At 35.0% G+C, this 20462-nt stretch overlaps 1 protein-coding gene across 5 annotated transcripts in view; it reads left to right on the top strand.

The window, feature by feature from the left end:
* The window catches only part of TBC1D5 (TBC1 domain family member 5), a 327916-nt gene that overhangs the window by 14017 nt on the left and 293437 nt on the right, over window positions 1-20462 (top strand). For 3 of the 5 annotated variants that reach the window (XM_074900506.1, XM_074900500.1, XM_074900502.1), the window contains exon 2: window positions 12431-12492. The exons of the other annotated variants lie outside the window; for them this stretch is intronic. The gene's annotated coding sequence lies outside the window, so the exon portion shown is untranslated. The remainder of the gene's footprint in view (window positions 1-12430; window positions 12493-20462) is intronic. 5 annotated transcript variants of the gene reach the window in all.

Raw genomic sequence — 20462 nt, 5'->3', positions numbered from 1 at the left:
TACTGGGAACAGATTTAACAGTAGTATAGAGAATTACTTCAATGCAGTTCATTTTTTAAACCTAGTTCACATACTGCATATATTCTTTGGCTTTTTCTAGCATTTGAGAGGATTTGTGTTGTCTTGCTTTGCTGTTCTGAAGGCATTTGTGTCTGTTACAGAAATTAATTGATCTGATCAGGGTCAGAGGAAATATCTCTTGGTTGCCCATATGTTTTTGCCGCACGTCAAACAATACGCTTGTTATTGTTATGAATTCTTATGTAAAATGGATAGTAAGGTGCTGGTATGGCTAAGTGAAATAATGCATTACTTTCTGGATACTTGCTGATTAAACACTTAGTTTGTGAAGTCAAATATTGAAGATACGGACTTCAGCATGCTTAAGATTTGTTCCAGGAAAGAAAAATTTGTTCATACTTGTAAGTCCTGACTGAATTCACTGTTGACTTCAGTGGTGGAAGGACCTGCAGCTAGACAAACTTGAACTGACCAATATAGTTATAATCAAGATAAATTTACTGGAGGTGAGAGGGTGTGCACCAATCGGTGAAGTTAAACTATTGTCTATCCATTGCTTCTGGCTCTGTTTCTCATCATGAACTGTTTATTTCTGCTGTTACTCTTCTGTAGTGGTTATGGCATCTGCAGTATGTTAACCTTAGTTTACTCGGTATGAGTTAAAAATTTGTTTCACATAAAGTCATACCTAAAATTAAAAAGCAGTTATTGATGAATCTGATTTTTGATGAGTAGCAGCAGAAATTTATAAATATACTGTAAAATTACCCTGGAAGATACATTGAAAAGGATTTAGTGAATGTAGGCTTTTTTTTTTTTTTAATTAGAACTGTGAAGTAAGGATGGGCAGAATTATGTAGGACCTTAGAGGTGATGCAGAGAATCAGGAGTTCAGGAAGGATGAATAAAGATAATTTCTGAACAGAAAATATGGTATTTGTAATTACGTTTATTTGAGTTAAGACCATGAAATAATGTCTCTTAAGGCTGTTAGTCTTTAAATGGGATGAATTTTAGATTCTGATCTGTGTCAGTTAAGTGTTTTGTCTTGAAATCTTGTGGGTAGCAATCCAGTTGCCACGTGACTAATAAAATATGAATACTTTGGAATTTATTCAGTGAACAGATTTGAACAATTGTTCAGCTTTAGAAAGAAAAAAAAAATTGGTTAAAAGCTGTTTAAAACCTTAAAGTACATGTTAATAAGAAGTCTTGGTGCTGGAATTTAGGTGAGAGAAGAAAAAAATAAGATTAGTTGGGAAAAAAAACAGTCCTGTGGTTGTTTATGGGCCTAGGTCATTCACATTTGCGTTGCTAACACGTTTTTAGTGTGATTAAAAGTATCCAGAATTTCTGACATCAAAAAATTCATTGTGTGGAAAAACCCGAAAGGATTCTTTACTGTTGGCTGCGGTGTTATGTTTGGCTTTGAAGAAACTGACTTGTTTCACAGTTTCAGTCAAAGATCAACGCAATCATTTGAGCCTTGACTTTCTTTTCCAGCAGTCTGACAGAGCTGGCAGCGTTTTCTTCTGTCAGGCTTTTGTTGTTTAAGATAAACTCTTTGACTCAGTGACATTGTAATGAGGAGTAAACAAGCCCTATTTCTTTGCGACAATTTGTAGTATGTTTCTAGTGGATTCTGAATTTAACAGTATTGGTTTAACAGTTGTTAAGTCATGTAGCTGTAGTAAACTTCTTTACTAGTGGTAATTGTGTTGAGGAAATGAGTATCACAGTCCCATATGGAAGGGCTTATCTTCAGTCCTGATGGTATCAACTTCTGCCCTCCGCTGCTATCTGTCTGCTTGCTTCAGAATGCTGTCTCCTCAGTTCTTCTGCATTTAACCACTCCTTTGTAGTCTCTGGATTTCAAATGTCCTGGTTGGCCTTTTTTTCCCCACTGATAAACGTGTTAGGTATTTCCAGGTCCACCTGTGCTTCTGATCAACTACATGAATGAACGTTCTAATACATGGGGCTTAAAAATATGTGTCTGTCTGAGAATAGGTACTCAAAAGGCTTTTAGTCTTTAAAAGGATGTTGCTGAGAAGCAGAGGTTTAAATTTCATGCAATTTCAGTGATTAGAGAACAGTGGTGTCCCTTAAAACCACCATAAGAATCAACATCTATGAATACTGATCCTATCAGGTATATAAACATCTGAAGCCTTCTGGATCTCTGATGTTAAAAGACAACAGGATATTGTGTCTTAAAGAACCTTTAATGAAAATAAGGTTAAAAAAAAAGAGAGAAGATTAATGAATTCAAGATTGCATTGAGGTTTTTAAAAAATTTCTATTCTGTGTTCTACCCAAACAAATGTTATCTTCATTTACTTCTCAGTGGTCGGTGTCTATTCACTGTGCAGTTTATCGTTCATTGATGACATTTTCAGCAGGCCTGAAAGTTATGATAATTAGGTAACAAAAGTTAAAGGAAAGTTATGCTGGCATAATTATTTGAGGAAATTTGCCTCCTGTATTCCAGATTCCATATGAGGTAAGCTAAAGCATTATTTCCATGATTTTTCCATACTTCCACACAGTCCATTAATGTTGAAATCTGTTATTAACAAGTGAAACTATGTAATCAGAATAGAGAACAGGTTACTGCTTATTTACCTAGAAAATAATGAAGATTGGGTAATTCTGAATACCCTCCACTGGGGTTTTGTAACGTTTTAGGTAAGAAAATAATCTCTTTAGGATAAGGAAAAGATAAATCTTACATGCATCCCAAGGTTAATATATTGGAGTTGTTCTTTGGAAAATCAGCAGTGCATGTTCCTTGATTTGAGGCTCTGTGAACAACTCCACGCAGACACAAGTTTTCCACTCGGTGAACAAAAAGACTAGGAAGAGAAAAAATCTCAGATGGTTTGGAAACACTAAGTCAACAAAAATCTAGCATGACGGAATGGTGGTGCCATTGCCACCACTTTAATTTTTTGGCTACCTCAGTTGCTGGAGCACTCCCATTGGTCATGGGAGATCAGGTTTAATAAAGACCTTTTTGCACCGGGGAATTATCTTGTACCTGTTACCCCCTAGACCGCTGCTGGAAATTTTGGGTATGACATGCTTACAGTCTCCTGTCTAATATAAAGTTTCCAGTTGTATAAATTAGAAATTCACTGAGGCTACAAATGGAATTCAGGTGACCTATATGATGGGTGGATACCGTAATTGACAGAGAAAAGAGTAAGTCTCAGTGTATCCCTGACAATGCACATTTTTATACAAAGTGAAATGGAGATGAAAGTGAGAGCATGAATGGCTGCTCTCAAGTAGAGGAGGAATTGGCTTTGTGTCAATCCTCAAACTACACGCACCTTGGTCCAAGGAGGGTACTACCTATTTTTAGTCAGGTAATGACAAGGTTCTTTTTGACTGTGTGCTGCCTGTGTAGATTGAATAACAGGTATCGTGATCATCGCCAAAACTGGAGACGAACAAAAGCTGAGGATCACATACTTATTTTTCTTTTCCACTGGTAATTGTAACTATAGGAAGTGTCATACATAGTTCATCAAACGATTACATTAATAATTCTAAACACAGTAAAGGGGATAATGCATCTATATATATATATATGCTTTTAATTGAATTAGCTTTAAAAAGCATTGGTACAGGTATGTTTAGTTAATCATCAATTACCATAGATAGTGAAGGTTCTGTATGGAAAATAACAAGGGTCCTGATTTAGAGGTGGCACAATAAAAGAGGTTTTATTTAGTTGGAAAAAGTTATTTTGTTGTTTTCAGCTCACACTGGAAACTGAAACACCTAATATGTAATGCATAAAGAAGAAAAAATAGCAACTATTTGTCCCCCATGTAGAAATTAAGTACACAGTTGCTAATCAAGCATTTTACCCAATTTAAATCTAACATGTGGAATCCTTCTATTATAAGAACTTAATGTGGAATCCTTTTCTTCTATTATAAGAACTTAAATTCTGTACCTGATTCCATTAATGAATTACTAAACCTGCTCAAACTTTTTCATGTAACAGAAAAGAGGTGAGTGCAGTACCATTATATCATGCAAAATATTAATTTGATTTAATGAGAGATTTAGTTAAAGGAGTGTAAACAGTGAATGTGTACAAAATATATCAACTGAGTCTTTGCCTAAAATAACAAAAATTGAATATTTGGATATCCAAACAATTCAGAGATATAATTTAATGCAGGCATAATGGTCTTGTTAAGTCAGTAGTTAATGTTCTCATAATAACATTAATTCTGTCTTCCTTCAGGTACTTTATATAGCATAGTAACTGCTATGTAATTTACTACCTATAGGATTCCCATTGATGATCATTATCTTGAAAAGCTTCTGAAATCTTCACAATTGTCTTTTCCAGTGTCCTTTGTGTTTAGGTTTTCTTAATTACAAAAAAAAAAAAAAAAAAGAAAAAGTGATGGCAAGGAACTTTGTTTTTCCTACTAGGTACTAAGTTACTTAGGTAACTTGTCTTCTGAGAAATAGTATCACAGACTTAAATGTTGCCATTTAGGTTTCTGTTAGTTGAATCTTTCTTCCCCTTTACTGTTTTATAGTATGCTGGCAAAATTACAGCATTTTCAACGATTAATCTATTTTTTTTCCTATAAGAATAGTATTCATCAGCCTTCTAATTTGTCTGAGTAACTTACAGGATCTAACAATATGTGACAGGTGCTTTTGTCTTTTGTAGACCTGGTCTTTCTATCCTTTTACATTTAAAGGTGAAGGTCTGATTTTTACTTCACTAATAACATAATATACTATAAATCTAATGATCTGTTTGGATATTTGAATTTAAAAAGTGCTCCTGGTCTCACTCTAGTGGATAAACCAACTTCTTTTGTACAGTGGTTGCTAACAGAGGTGGCTATTTTATTGATGAATATGGAAAAAGTGTATAGTCCAGTGCTTTGTTCCATTCTTCTAATTTATGACACCAGTAATAATGGATGATGAATGAGATATCCAAAACATTAATAAATTATCTTAAGAGGTGTACTAAATCAAAGAGGAGGAGACTAAGAAATAATCTCGTATAATGCCTCCAAGAAAAGTAAGCTAATTCCAGAGTCATTTATTCAGTGATATGCAAAAACCCAGAGAAATTTGTTGAAATTAAACTGCTATAGTTAGTATGATGTTAATATAACTCAGCGTTCCAAGTGTGCTATTCTAGACATTTGGATCGCCAGCTTCAGGTGGCAATAGATGTAAAACATACAGACTAAAATCATTCTTAAATATTTAAGTTAAAACGTTGAGTTTAAGCATGTTTAAAATAAAACCCAGCAATTTTATCCTACGTTGATGATGCTTACATCCTCTTCCCTAAATTCATCTATCCACTAACAGCGTTGAAATTTGCAGCAGTTTTCTGCTGTGGTTTGCATTCACTAACTTGATGATTCTGTGTGAAATATTCCAAGAGAAATATTCATTCCAAGAGAAACTCTGAAGCCTTTTGTTTTTTTTAGCAGTGAAGTTTCTGTGTTTTGTCCATTTGGATGCCATGAGCAATAGTTCTCCCAGTGACCCTGGCTATCTCAGAAGGAGTCTTCATGACAGTAGAGGCATTTGATTGCTTATGCAGTATTCGTGTGCCACTGTGCTGTAGACAGGGAGCATCAAAGTAGTGGGCCAGTTTTATGTAAGCGAGCTATTGCCATTCTTACTAATTTGTTTCTTAGTAAATCCAGTGAAACTTAGCCACCATTGCAATGGTGACTTTCTGGATGTTCAAACTTAATTCAAAGATGTAATTTAATGCAGGCATAATGAACTTGTTCGGTCATTAATTTAGTGAGATTTAGGGAGCGCAAATGTTACCGCTGTTAGTAGAAATAAAACATCCTGAAGGTGGTATAAGGTTTTCCATTTCATAAACTGATGCTTTGAGGTTCTATTAATGTGTTTTTTATCACTTTTAGATGACCTATGTGTGGGCTTAGATAATTTTGTCATCAAAACAAGAAATATGTCTTGTGTCCTCCTCTTGTTTTCCTTTTTTGATATTTTCTTTCCATGCCTTACACGTTTGCTGGAGTTTATATGACTGTATGGAACTGATCCAGCTGATAGATAATGTATTTTTCCTTTATTGAGGTTATACAATGAGTTAAATGTTTTTGGTATGGAGTTAACATCATAAAGGCTATACTTTCTACATCAAGGACAATGGAAAATTATCCTTGATGATTTCTAATCACATTGGGTCACCTTTGGATACAGATAGTTAAACTTACCTACCTAGTTGTATTAAACTTATTATCCATTTCTGTGTTTCTTTCTTATGTGTAAAATAGTGCAAAAGAATATCTTGCTGTGCAACAGAGCCAGTATAGTAAATGGTTTTCTGTATTTCATGGATGTCAACTTCCTTTTTGACTCAGATTACGCAGTGATAGTTGAATACTAAGACACTCGTATCAAGCTTCTGGATTTTTTTTTTCCCTCTGTTGTGATCCCCGTAAGAGCCTCAGTGATCCAAACTGGCCATAGCGGTCTGGATGGTGGCATGCTATCACTGCACTCATAATGCTTGTTTTACAGCTGGACATTTTCTGGATATACTACTTTCTGAGTTCCCACAATGCATTTTAATTATCTTCTTTCTACTCATAACCTTAATTGAACTTTTAATTGTGGAATTTATTGTAGTTGCAATGCTTTACATAAAAGTTGTCATCAGAAGATGTCACCAGTTGCTTTCTACTTTTTGTTTCCTTTGGGTTTTTAAAAAATATACTGAGTATTGTTAGTCATATGCTACTTCTAATCATTGATTTTGATGATGAGCAGTTAACATATTTTTTTAAAATAGTGAGTTGTAAACAGTACTTTCTTTTTCTGTTTCCACCTTAATCTAAGTTCAGGCATCTTGTGAAAATGTTGGTATTAATGCGAACTTAAATGAATGTGCTATATTTCTGAGTCAGAGTAGGACTGCTTTGGCTCAGTCAGCCCATACTTATGCAGATAAATTTTACTTGTTTTTCACCATAGCTTGCATGACCAGGTCTGTAATTTTTAACACTGTCAAGTTTAAAGAGAAGTGGAGGATATCAGGCATTTTTAGAAATTAGGATTTAAATCTGTTTTCTAAGTTTATTAGATCTTTACACAGGAAGTATATACGTAGATCTTCTTTTCAGTGTATTTGTCTTACCCATTATTTCCTATTCTACTTGTCATTTCTATTGGAGTTTCACATGTAATTTTTTAAGATGTTTACTTCACCCTTCCATTTATCTTAAGGTCAGCCTTGGCTAGAAAAGTATAAACCTTATAGTCTTCAAGGTGATTAACTCATAGCACTGCATTGTACAAAAGAAACCAGGGTCTTTCCATGTTGATATCTGTGATTTTAAAACTGTACTGGTGATTAGGGTGGGATGGATTTCCTCTTTCTGCAGACCCCCAGACTTTCTCATTATGTTCAGGATGAAATCAAGATCTGTTGAAGATCAAGAAGGTGTTTCCCAGTAAGGGAAAGATTGAAGAGAATTTATTTGCATTATCAGTATTTGCCATGATGCCAGACTTTAGTTTAAGAAAAATAACTATTAAGAAATCATCAGAATCCTGTCATATGTTCAATACCTTTTTCATTATGTTCAGTGTGAAATCAAGACCTCTTAAAAATCAAAAAAGTCCACTAAACAGTGCTTTAGAGGTTAGAGTGCTTGTTCGTGATTGTGGTAACATTCCTTTAAGTTTCTTCTGTCTGTGATACAGTATAGGAACTTGAATCAGCATTATATATCTAGATGAGTGCTCTAATGTCTCTATGCTGCTTTTTGTTCTGGAGAATATATCTCAAAATCTCATAATGGATAAATTTCACTTGAAATTAATTGGAGCAGACAGCCAAAAAGAGAACAGTAACAGTACTTGGAGCATACGACACTCACCTGGTTAAAAGATATGTAGACTCAGCACCTCATTCAATTACTTATAGAAAGTAGAAAAATTCTGTATTTTGAAGAAATTTAAGTATCTGTATTGGTGTTAAAATACAGAAAAAGAGATTCGGCAGTTCTCGCTTTACCAAAATTGGAGCATAAGCCTTTCGTCCAATAACAACAACGAAGGCCTAAATTGGGAGAGCCCTTCTATGGAATAAGACATGATATGAACTTTCTAGAGAGAGAACATGAACTTACTAGAGAGTAAGATGCAATATCCACTCTTTTTTATGTGAATATCCTTAAAGAACAGCCACCATGTAAGATGATGACGGCACACTGTATAACTTCATGTGCAGATCTGTTCAGTTTGCAATTTTGTGTTTGATAGTTCAATAAATAGGGCATCTGAAATAAAAAAATGTAATTGCAAAGAGTAAATTTTCAGCCATGTAAAAAATGTAATTGATTCAGTAGTACGTTTTGTGATGGCAACAGAGGAGTGCTTTGACCTTAAGTATATTAACTCGAGAGCAGGGTTGTACTCTTTCATGTATATGACATTTGAGGGCTTATTAGAATCGAGAAGTGCATGACTAAGGTTCTTTGAAAAAGAGAAAAAACCTTTAAGTAATAAAATGTGAGTATGAAGTAGCTGTAAATTCATTTTTTTCCCAGTCCATTTATTTAAGCATTAAGTTTCATCATTTCTAATTAATAGACAATGCAGTGTTTAAATAGGGTAGTAATTGTGTTTTTAAAACACAATAGAAGAGTGTGTTTAATTGGAAAATCAAATTTTGCTACCAAAATAAAGATCCTATAGTTTGGAGTATTTTCAGGTTAATATTTCATGGAGCAGTCCACAGTGAATACTGCAGATCAATACAATGAAGGGTTAATTGTGAAAACTAATATAACTTATTTTCTTATAAATCAAGAGGTTGGTAAAATGTACGCTTACTGTTGATCATTAGAATACAAAACTATCTGTTAAAATCAATTAACATGCATATCTGATGACTGATTGTATAAATATGAAAGTCAAATAATTGTAATCGTTAACCATGGCTTCAGGTCATATGAGTTGTCAGCTCAAAAAAACTAGAGGAATAAGAGGTTGATTTGCATATATTTAATGTGGCATGCTGTTCATATGGGAATTTGAGATAAACCTTTGCTAGTAATCTGCTTGTTTTTATCTAAAAATCAACTAGGAAACATGGGTCATAACAGTCAAGTGAGCTATGCGTTGTATTGGTAGCAGTTGATTCAGTAGTTTGAGATTTAACATTTTACTCTAAGTTTTAATATTTTAAAATTTATTTTTTACTAAGAGACAATTGGAAGAAGCTGGTTTAAAAGTTATTCAAGAAATACCCAAAGTTCTTACCAGGAACATACTCAAAATTATCCTATAACTGGTTTTAAGACTTGGCTACATTTACAGGTTTTAGTTAGACTTAACAATATGTATAACAAGCACTTTTTTGCTTTTTATGAAAAAAATTAACGATATATTAAACTTTATTAAAAAGTAATGTACTGAGTAACAAAAATATCTATGTGAGGTGAGTTTAATTTAATTGATCAATTGTAATAAAGAGAAGGAGGGAGGTGTGACAGAGGAATGAGGCTTCTGTCCTGGAAAGGATTTACATATTATTAAAGTTCCTGAATATAATAATCAATTAATAATAATTATGGATTAAAATTATAAATAATAAAACAATGGATATAAAATATGGATAAAAATTATGGATATAAATGGATAATAATCCATTGCAGTTTGGGGGTTTTTTTTATTGATAATGCAAAATATTCTATGTAACTCATAACAATTCAAAAAATCCTTGAAATGTGTCAGAATATAGTGGTCAGCACCCTACATTACCTATAATTTGGTTAAGCATGTCTGTCCAGTCCAGCCTTTCTCTTTTCCCCTGTGTTTACTCCTGAACATTTAAAAAAAAAAAAAAAAAATCCTGTCCTAAATTTTGAAATTGTATCATAGTCTCTAAAATTTCCTCTGGTTCCTGTGTTCATGAGTTTCCAAAGGGGAGAAGCAGCAGTATGTGGTTTCTTTTGATCTGATTTGTACCTGCAAACTAAGAAAATTTCTGATGGTGGCAGTATCAAAAGGTAGAGAATAGATGATCTTGCTCAGTACTTTTTAATGTGAGCCTTATTTATAATTTTGCCATTGTAAATATTTGAATTTTTTTCTTGGGTATGTGGTACAATCCAGTTCCATGCATTATCACCCAAATTAACTTGAGTACCAGCAAGGTGGCCTTATTGTGGCACTCAGACTAGGCAGAGTACAGAACACGCACAATTACTCAATTTCTGGTATTCTTGCTCCGTGAAGTACACCTGAAGGACACTGCCTTTTGCTTTAGCCTTCTGTTGACCAATCTTTTGCATGATTTGTTGACTAAAGGCACCTATACTACATTTGAGGTTTGGAGTGTGAAAGGACCAGCTGACAAAAGGGAGGAATAGAGTCACATTCAGTTTCTGCCCCCTTTACCGCTTGTATAGGATGCAATTTGTGTTTGATTGCAAGAGACAGAAAGGTGGCTGTATCTCAGGTCACTGGCTGTTTTGTGTCCTTTCATTAAATGATTTACATGTCTATTTGAGCATGGAATTATGACCCTCTTAACTTAGAAATAGTTGTGTGAGAAGGTCAGTTCTGTAACTATAGATGAGAAGCCGAAATTAAACAGGGAAGTAATTAAAAACTAAGTAAATTTTAAAAGGAAGAAAAATGTGCTTTTAAGACATTGTTGACTGTAATTACAGTTTTAGCTGTACTCATTGGTGAAAAATCACTTTGCTACTAGAGGCTGCCAAGCTGCAGGTGAATGAAGATGCACTATGACTGAGTGGTACTTCCTAGTGAAGGTCAGTTTCCAGAACCTCAGGATCATTCCTGAGCCATTGTATGTCCCAATAATCCTCAACATCTTCTAAAGTGTGATGGTATATACTGCTTTTAAAAGGATCCATTACTTTTAAAAAAGGGATTTGGGATATGTATGATTTGTTTTGGAGGTGGATGAGATTTGCAAATGTTGTGTGGGAATTAATTGTCGTTCTCAGACAGAAATCTGGGCACTGAAAGAGAATACCTTAGCGAAAAATCCAGTCTCATATGTCCCATTTCAGAAACATGCATTGTGAGGAGAAAGTGCTTCAGAGTCCTTAAAATATAGAAGTTTTTTGTACTCTTGTGTTTTGGGGCTTGCAGTGTTATTAGTTCAAAGGGGGGAGGTATGCTTTTTCATGATGACTATATTTAGCCAGGAGGAATAGTCCTTTTTAAAGCAAACTGAAATGAGTGTATATGAGCGTGAAATTATCAGCAGTGCTAGTGCACATTTACATTACTTCTACATACTCTTTTGAATGACCACACGACAGAACAAGTACTTCGTTTCCACTGTGTTGATTTTTCTTGACAAAACATGGCAGTCCATCCAAAGGAGGGTGTTTAGCCAAGATAAATATAAAATTTATGATTAAGCAAAGTGTTTCCTTATTATAATCCCTAAAGAGAATTTGAGACTTGTTAAATATAATGTGCCCAGGTAGTTTTAAGAGTAAATCACGCTTTATGCTTTTAAATACTGAAATACAGCAACACCACCAACCATTTGAGATCTTACCTGTGGAAACAACACTGCATACTGATTTCCTTTGAACCAAGTAGCAAAAACCCATGCATATATACAATATATAACCTCAAATTTGATGTATTCATTCAGTTTTACAGTCCTGTACAGAGATCAAGAATCTGTTTCAGGAGCATAGTTTATAAAACCATGTCTCACTCTTTCCTGTAATGTGTGTTATGGAAGAAAGCAAATAAACTGTTTTGACAGAATGGATAAAAATTGATAACATGATTACATTTCTGGCGCATTTCTTTATATAGCTGCTATATTTACAGAATACCACTTTGAAGAAAACTATGGTGATTGTCAATGTTATTTATTAAAATAAATGGAGAATGAAAATTGATTCAGGAGATGAGTGGATTTTGACCTTTGTGGTACCAATGTTGGCTTTGGAATGCAATGTTCTAATTAAATTGTGAATGTACTTAGATAGTGGATATTAAATGATCTCACTGTATTCTTTCAAGGACTATGAACTTCCAAAATCAAGGATAACATTAGATGTCAGCCAAGTATTTTGTCCTTCTCGTGGTTTGTCTTTACATCTGAATTAGTGCCAGTTTGCACAGATTGTGTGTCAGCTTAAATACAAGAAACAGGCCTCAGTCTGCTTGAACTCATTCCACCAAAGACTTCTAAAAACTTTCGGTAGTCTGCAGACTGTAATGGTTGTTTCACATTAAGTTGCTTTGTAGAATTACAAAACAGCTTTTCTTGTGCTTTCAAATAAAATGTTGTCATCCGCTAATGAATGAGATACCATCTGTAATAATTAAGGTTATTCTACTTGTTTTCCCCCTGCAGCAAAACTTCTGAAGGTTTGCAGAAGACAGTAAGAGAACCACCAGGAAGACTATTGCAGTATTGTAAGTACTGCACCCAGAAAAAAAAGTAGTGAATTAAGAATCATGTAAAGAGATTTTCATTTTCGGGGGGGAAAAATGAGCTACATAAAGGGATTACATGTAAAATACAGAGCAGGATGTATTGTAGCAATCATGTTAATAATTTACTAGGGAAAAACTGCACTCTTGTAAAATCTGAAATTGTATCCTTGTGCAGCGTAATCAGGAATTTACCAATAGCAGTGAAAAATATTTCTCTATTCACCAAAGATTGATCTAGTTTATATACATTTGTTTATTTAAAACTATCAGAATTTAGAAAATCATTGTAGTTTTGTAGGTTTGTCATTTGTTTTAGTGACTTATTGTTTAGGTTATTTTGCAGAATTATTTATTTGCTGATTTATTTATGTATTTCATTATTTATTTATTTGATTATTTAGTAAATTATTTATCTGATGAATTATTAATACATCTTCATGACATGCTTTAAATTATTTATAACTTAATTTTGAGTTTATTGCTTTTCGACGCTGCATTGTTACTGACTAGTTTTGATTTTTTTTTCTTGGTTCTTGAAAATTAAAGTACTAGCTCTAAGGCAAAAGTATATTCTTTGCAGAATCCATAGATGGTTTTCAGTGAAGTAATTTACCATGTAGATACTAATTTTGTTTAGCTTTATATTGCTTAATATCACTTTTCTACTTATTTAGCTTTTGCTTCTGTTATTTCATCGATGTGTCAAGATGAAATGAGTGACCTTTAAGGAGCAAAGATAAATATTTACTTTAAAACATGTAGAAACAGAATAGTTCTATTTCCCCCTTAATAAGTATCCTTCAATTATTCTTAAAGTTAACTTGAGATATTTTTTGTCCCAATAAAATGGATGTTTTTTAAGTGAGACTCTTGATATTTGAACTAATACATTTAACTTTTAATAAGAAAATAATATATTCACATTAATAACTCATATGGAGAGTTCCTTTTTAGTGGCAAGGTTTTAAATATATGGGGAGGAATGGTTGTATCTCTAGACATATGCAGAAGAGGAAGATACATGTGGAGGGGGAAGTTGGGTAGTAGGTTGGTTTTTTTCCCCCAGTTTTTTTTTGCATACATAGGAATTTATAAGCTCAAAAAATTTAACGCGTCTGTGTTGTGTGTAAACTATTCTGTGATCACAAAGCATCATTCCTAGTGCACAACATACTGTTGTGAAGCCCGTTTTTGTGTTGCTTTCTTTTGCCAGTTAAAAAGGCTTGAAATCTCATCTTTTACTCCAGAGAGACTTGAGTGAATGTACAAAAGCAGCATAAGGCGCCAATTTTAGGCTTCAATTTTGGGCTTCATGTACGAGCACCAGCTCTACGGTGTGTCTGGGATCAGAATTTGACTCGGAGTCAATTCTGACTGATGTTTTTTTCAGGACCAATGAGCCTCTTACCTGAAGTTGCCTATTTCACCTCAGGTCCCAGTGAGTAACTCGTTGGGCAGTCAGAAGCCACCTTGCAGGAGAGCACTGTGACTGACAGCCCTGTTTCAGAGCTGTAATGAATAGGGCAAAGCAGCAGTTCCTCTGCAAAAGTGCCGTGTGCACAACGTGGCCTTTATTCTAGGTTTAGTGCTTGAAATGAATTACTATATACTTTAAAGTTTTAACACAGCATGGAAAGGCTGCATTGTACATTTCAAGTTTCAGTGCTGTTGAAATACAGTAGAAATGGCCTCTGTAGACAGGTTTCACTATAGAACTTAAATTATGCATGTGTATATCCAAATTCCTTATTTTGAAATATTGAATGTATGAATATTTAATTTGTATCTTGCTTTAGTATCTTCATATGCTTGCCTTAAAGGAAGCTGTTTCCTTTGATTTATATACACGGATAAAAATGTGTGTACAGTATGTATCAATGGTTTTTCTCTCTACGGTGTTAGATGAACAGCTTCAGATGATGATAGCTACTGATTTTTATTCTTCAGCTTGCTACTATTGTATAAAACGTAAATTTGTCTTATTTGTTCTATTAATCTTATTTGAATTTCAAATACATTTGCTTTTCAGAAATATTTTCTTAATTACATACATTAAGAAAAGTCAATTATGTTGCAGATCTCAACCATGCAGTACTTTTGGTCTGTGCACATTAACAAAGCTCTGAATATTATTATTTGGGGCAGAGTTCCAATCTGAAATTTACATTTCTCCTTATTTGAATGTTTTCACTGAAGCTGAGAACTCCAAGGGAGTTCCTCAACATATACTAGTTTATGTGACATGCTCTATGGAATTTAGTAGTCACTCTTATTTCCTTGGGTAAATGAGGTCTTATTGTTGAATAAGACCTATTATAAGCAGTTACAAAGGTAAGTGCTGTCAGTGCATTCTGCCACCAGTTTCTCGAGTATGAAACACTTCCTGAAAGATGTGCTACTACTGTTATAGGGTAATATAACGCAGCTTATGTGTTGGCACCGAAAGTAGCTACTTCATAATGATGACAAGTGAAAGTACAGCCAAAGGTCATATTAAACAAGAGATTTCTTTCACACCTCATCCATTTTCTGGATGTGGTATGAAAATAGCTTTGTTCCCTACGCTTCAGTATTTTTAAAAATAAGTTATCTTGAAAGATTTTTTTATGCCTTGTATATTATTTTGTTCACGTTTTAAGAGCTGGACTGTGGAATTCTAGCATGCTAACTTCGGTGCTACAAAAGTGTTTGAAATTAGCTTAAATTTTGGGTGCAATTAGGCAACATAAGTAGTATTTCATCTCACTATACTTTTTTGGTTTGCAAATTTGCTTAAAGGCATAACTTTAAGTTCTAGAAAAAGAACTATTAATGTGCAAAGTGGTATTTATATTGACGTTGCATGGCTATGGTTTTATGCTTTTTTGAATCTTTTAAGAAGAAAGGTATGTATTTTTTTTTTTCTGAAAATTGCAGCCTGTTGTTTAGAAATAGAAAAAAGTGAACCTATCCATGTTGACAGACTGTTTCTTAGCTCTCTTTTAAAGAGATCTTGCCAGTAGTGTGAAAGGACGCTGTATGCGTCCCCCATCTTACACTGAAACGGTCAACCAACGGGATGCTAAAATAAGGTGTCATTTTAAAAACTTGAATAGTCTCGTATACGATAATGAAAATGAAGCTGGCTTGTTTCACAGAGGGTGCTGAACAGTTAGGAGATGCTGGTTGGGAAGCCTAAATCTGGTGTATTATTGGTAGGTGTATTTCTGTTCTAATCTAACTCCATAGAAATCGCAGAAGCCATATTAAGCTCTTCTTCAATTTATTCCATGCAGATAAAAGAATTTACATCTCATGAGTCATATATTTCCTGTTGTATCTTTAATACAGCCATTTTTAGTATTTTTCTTGCCTCTCTCCTCTATTGGTATGCTTAGAGAGTCTGTGTGCAGGAGCTTGTTATTTCACCCGTGAGGCAAGGAGGAGTTCAAATCAATAGCAGTGTGTTGTTGACACTAAATGATGTTTCTTCTTGCCACAATAAGACTTGATTTTGTCATCCTAATGACGCTAGCTTGCTTTACAGAATAGGGATCAGCACTCTCTCAAATCAAACTTTACAAGTATTAAAAAAAGTCCTTTGAAGGAAGTACTAGAGAAATACTCCAGTATTTGTAACCAAACACATACATTGGCTTTGTAAAATAAGTGTTTAAGTTCTGTTTCACTTTGTAGGGAAACTGCTTTGCAATGCCTTTTGGAAGTCTGTGTTAAAGGAAGTAAGATTGCTCAGAGCTGACAGTGATGAAAGCATGATGTTTTAAAAAGAAATTATGAAAAACATTTTCTAAAATATAAGTTCATGTAAAATATGGATCATATTAAGACCTCAGCTAAAAAAAAAAACAAAACAAAACAAAAAATCTCAAGCTAGTAGAAATTCTGTATGTTTCACAGAAAAATCTTTGGAACACTGCCTAGAAAGAGGATGTTTGCAAGGGGAAAAAGGTACAGCCACACTAGGTCTTGGATTGCACTCTATAGCATGGTCAAAAAGGAGTAAGCAGTTGTTCCTGACTTGAACGAAGGATCCCACTGGGAGACAGGAGCTGAACAAAGATGTGAATTTGAGAAGAAATAGTGTAATCATGGAAACCAATAGTATGATGATAGGAACTTATGGGCATAATGTTGGTAGCAACAGTGGGTTATTGAGAAGCACGAGATTTTTTGTGTTGGACACCTGAGTGTGTAGTGTCCAACACCAATAGCAGTGTTGAATCACCCTATTATATTATTATGTCCTGGTTTGAGTGAGTGGCAGGGGTTTTTTGGTAGCAGGGGATGGGGCTACAGTGGTGGCCCCCTGTGAGAAGCTTCTCGGAGCTCTTCTGGCTCCAAGTCAGACCCACCTTTGCACCAAGGCTGGGCCGGTTAGCTGCACTCCATGATAATGTATTTAAGAAGGAGAACCTGGGAGGAGTTGTGGGGAGGAGTGGTGAGGAGGACATCTGTGTAAACTCCGAGGCCAGTGGAAGGAAGGAGGAGAAGAAGGGAGCTGTGCGAGAGCAGGGACTCCCCTTTCCCACCTTGCTGATATGGCAGAGCCACCCCCTGCCACCCATGGGGGTCCACAGTGGAGCAGATACTGATTTGGAGCCTGTGTGGGGCCTCACACCGGGACATGTGTCTGTGCCCAAAGGAGGCCGGGACCCCATGGGAAGAAGCCCCTGCTGCTGTAGTTTGGTGTTGGGAGGACTGCAACATGCAGGGGTGACCCACACACCCATGGGAGTGGCCCGTGTCAGAGCTGGTTTGTGGAGGACTGTCTCCTGTGAGAGAGGGACCATGCTGGAACAGGGGAGGAATGCCAGAAGTTCACCAAGGTGGAAGAAGTGGCAGGACTGACTGCACATCCCATTCCTTGCTCCCTGTGCCACTGGCGGGAAGGTGGTAGAGATACTGGGGCAGAGATGAGTCCGGGAAGAAGGGAAGGATGGGGGAAGATGTTTTCAAGAAGTGGTAATGCTTCTCACAGTCCTGCTCTGTCTGTTACGTGTTGTTGTTAGTTTCTGCATTAAATTTATGTTGTTTTTTTCTTCACACAATGAGCTTGTCCTTTGCCTGTGCCTTAAAGGATGAGATCATCCCTCTATATCCTTATCTCAATTTCCTGGATGTTTTGCTTTTCTTGTCAATGCTGGGGACAAAAGGGGGAGTGAGCGTCATCTTTGCTTATTTTCCCCTTCTCAGCGCTGAAGGGGGGAGTGAGTGGCTGCATGGTACGCTGTTGCCCTCTGAGCCCAAACCATGACATGTTAAAGCATCCTCTTCCTTACAACATATTTGTACATTTATATATGATACATATCTTTCACTGTATGAAAGATGTTACTTTTTTATCTGAAAGAACATCAGAAGATATTATGGCTGCATGGTTAAACATTCTCATGGTTAGTTGTGAATTTTAACTTTAATGTTGAACCCCAGCAGCCTGTTCTAGGAAAGCCTTTTAACAGTAAGCAGCTTTATTAGCAACTGCACTCATGTATCTTTTCTATTTACACTCTTTTCATTGTTTCATATTTTTATGCAAAGCATGGGTTCTCAGATGTTCATAGTGTAAACTGCAATCTAATTTTTTTTTGGTTTTACAATATCTCCCCTTCTCTTTTCTTCTATATGATTTTCATAAAGTCCCCTGACATAAACTGTCTGCATATCATGATACTTCCTGGAGAGGAAATGCCTCCTATTTTTCAGAGAGTGAAAAAAGTCCTTGTGAAAATTACAATAACTAGTTACACTTCAGTAATGGTATGAATATTATATAAAGTTTAAGCAATATTTTGTGGGTTTTTTAATGAACATTAATGGCAGGAAATGAGTAGCACCTGAAAGAAGATGACTAGGAACTTCAGAAACGTACCTTATTGCTCATCTACCTCAAATCCCGAAAGTTTTTGATGATTCTCTGTCTCGCTGAAATATATTTTGAATTAGGTCTACGTCAGGAGCACTTCACCAGTTTATTTATACTAGCAATACACATCTACCTCGGATGCAGCTTAGTAGCAAAGTGGTGGTAAGAATAGCTTAGTCTTGTTCATGCATACTTCTTTATTCTGTCTCCAATGCTGAGAGAAGCTAAAAAACAGTTTTGCTAGTGTAACTTCCCCTTATTTGCATGAAGTTAGCACACTTGTGGAATACCAGCAGCACACTCCTATCCTGCCACATGTAGGTATAATATCTTACTGTATACATTAAGATACCTATCAGAAAGAACCTCAAACATCTTGTCAGCAGTACAGTGAAGATGCAAGAAGCTCAGTGAAGAAGGCTGTGCCTAGTATGGTGACTTGTCTCTACTGAAATATCTTTTTCCTTTTAACTGAGATTCTGCTATTGTAAACATTTGAGTGTAACCTACGACAAGCTGATAGTGGCACTGAAGTTGATGAATATATTCTCTTACAGCAGTATATTTAGTAAACACTATTTTTAGACTATTTTCTTTATCTCAGGCTCTTGAATTTGACATATGCTTATAGCTGGATTTAATGTTCCTTACTCTCTTGTGAGGATCAACAAACATAAAAAACCGTCCCTTATAGTGGCTGCAAAACCAGGAAAAATATCAAATGCAAAGAGCTTTGTTATTCTACCTTGTTTCGTTGTTTATATTCTTTCGTGTGTGTAACTGCCGTGTTTCAGTTGACCATAGGGATCTGGGATTGTCTCATTTTATCACATTTGTGTTAATTCTGACATTTTGATAAAAAAGTTGGGAGGTTTTAGATTAATACTGCAAAATTTAACTTTTGTACAATAAGCTTTAACATTAAATTCTTAAAATTTGTGGATTCAGGTAAACAGGAAGCAAATGCTCTGGAATTATAGTACCTATTGATATTGAGAGGAATCTAGAAAATTGATGTATAAGCTTTTCTTTTAAATTTCCCCTAATTTGCAGCCAACAAATGAAATTGTTGCAATTATTTGACTAGATAATTTTTTTTTTCAGTTTATGTACAGAACTGGTTTTGTTTCTGTACTATGCAACTCCATGCCATAGTATGTCTAAGCGATCTCTTTGCTTAACATTTTCACTCTAATTTATAAAGAGTTTTATTTGCCTTGCTATGCCTATTTATTCTCAATAAATACCTCTGCTACCTGGAAGTGAATGTAAAATAACTTATGAGTGAGAAGCGTATTTTGGTAACAACCTGAAAAAATTATCTTTTGCTTCTCTTTAATCACCTATAATCTATAGTACTACTCTTAAGACTCTTTCTTAGAGAGAGATTTTATTGTATACACGTGCATGCAATACATTCTTAGAACAATTAGTAAAACTACAGGCACATCTGAAGCCATATTCTGCGTTTTCAGTGAAACGTATTTTGAATAAGTAGCTGATCTATTGAGTGGAGTTGTCCATTGATTCTAAAGATATTTTTTTCTGTGCTCAGACAAATCAAGATGGTAATCATTTATAATTTCTTGCCTTCATGAAAAGGAGTGATGAATAATATGATTGGAAGGAATGCATGAGTCATGAAATGGAGAGCTGGGCAATCATGGAAAAATTCACTTTAAAAACTCTCTTCTGCTTTCCAGGAGCCATAATGTGAGTTCAGTTTTCTGTAATATAATCCAAAAATTATGATGGTAGAGGTTTTAATAAAAGCCTTGGATGGATGAAAAACAACCCTCTAAGTCAATTCAAACATTGGTTGGTGGGTTATAAAAAGGAGTTCTTTAACTCTCAGCTAAAAGTGATTGTGGATACAATGATCAGAGGACACTTTCTTCTGACCTCCATATGAATGTAAAAATGAAATGTCATAAAATATACTACAGTTAATATGGAGTGAACGTAGACCCTACAGTGTTGAAAGTATCTGTTCTACTATAAAACAGCTTTGAAAAGCTGTTAAAATATTGATAAGTTGGTAAAGCACTTCAGAAACTCTTCTTTCTATTTCGGATGTAGATCTGTG

The sequence above is a fragment of the Athene noctua genome, chromosome 2 (assembly GCF_965140245.1).
Source record: "Athene noctua chromosome 2, bAthNoc1.hap1.1, whole genome shotgun sequence".
Lineage (NCBI taxonomy): Eukaryota > Metazoa > Chordata > Aves > Strigiformes > Strigidae > Athene > Athene noctua.
Note: the sequence above shows the minus strand (reverse complement) of the source record. Positions and strands in the feature narration are given on the sequence as shown.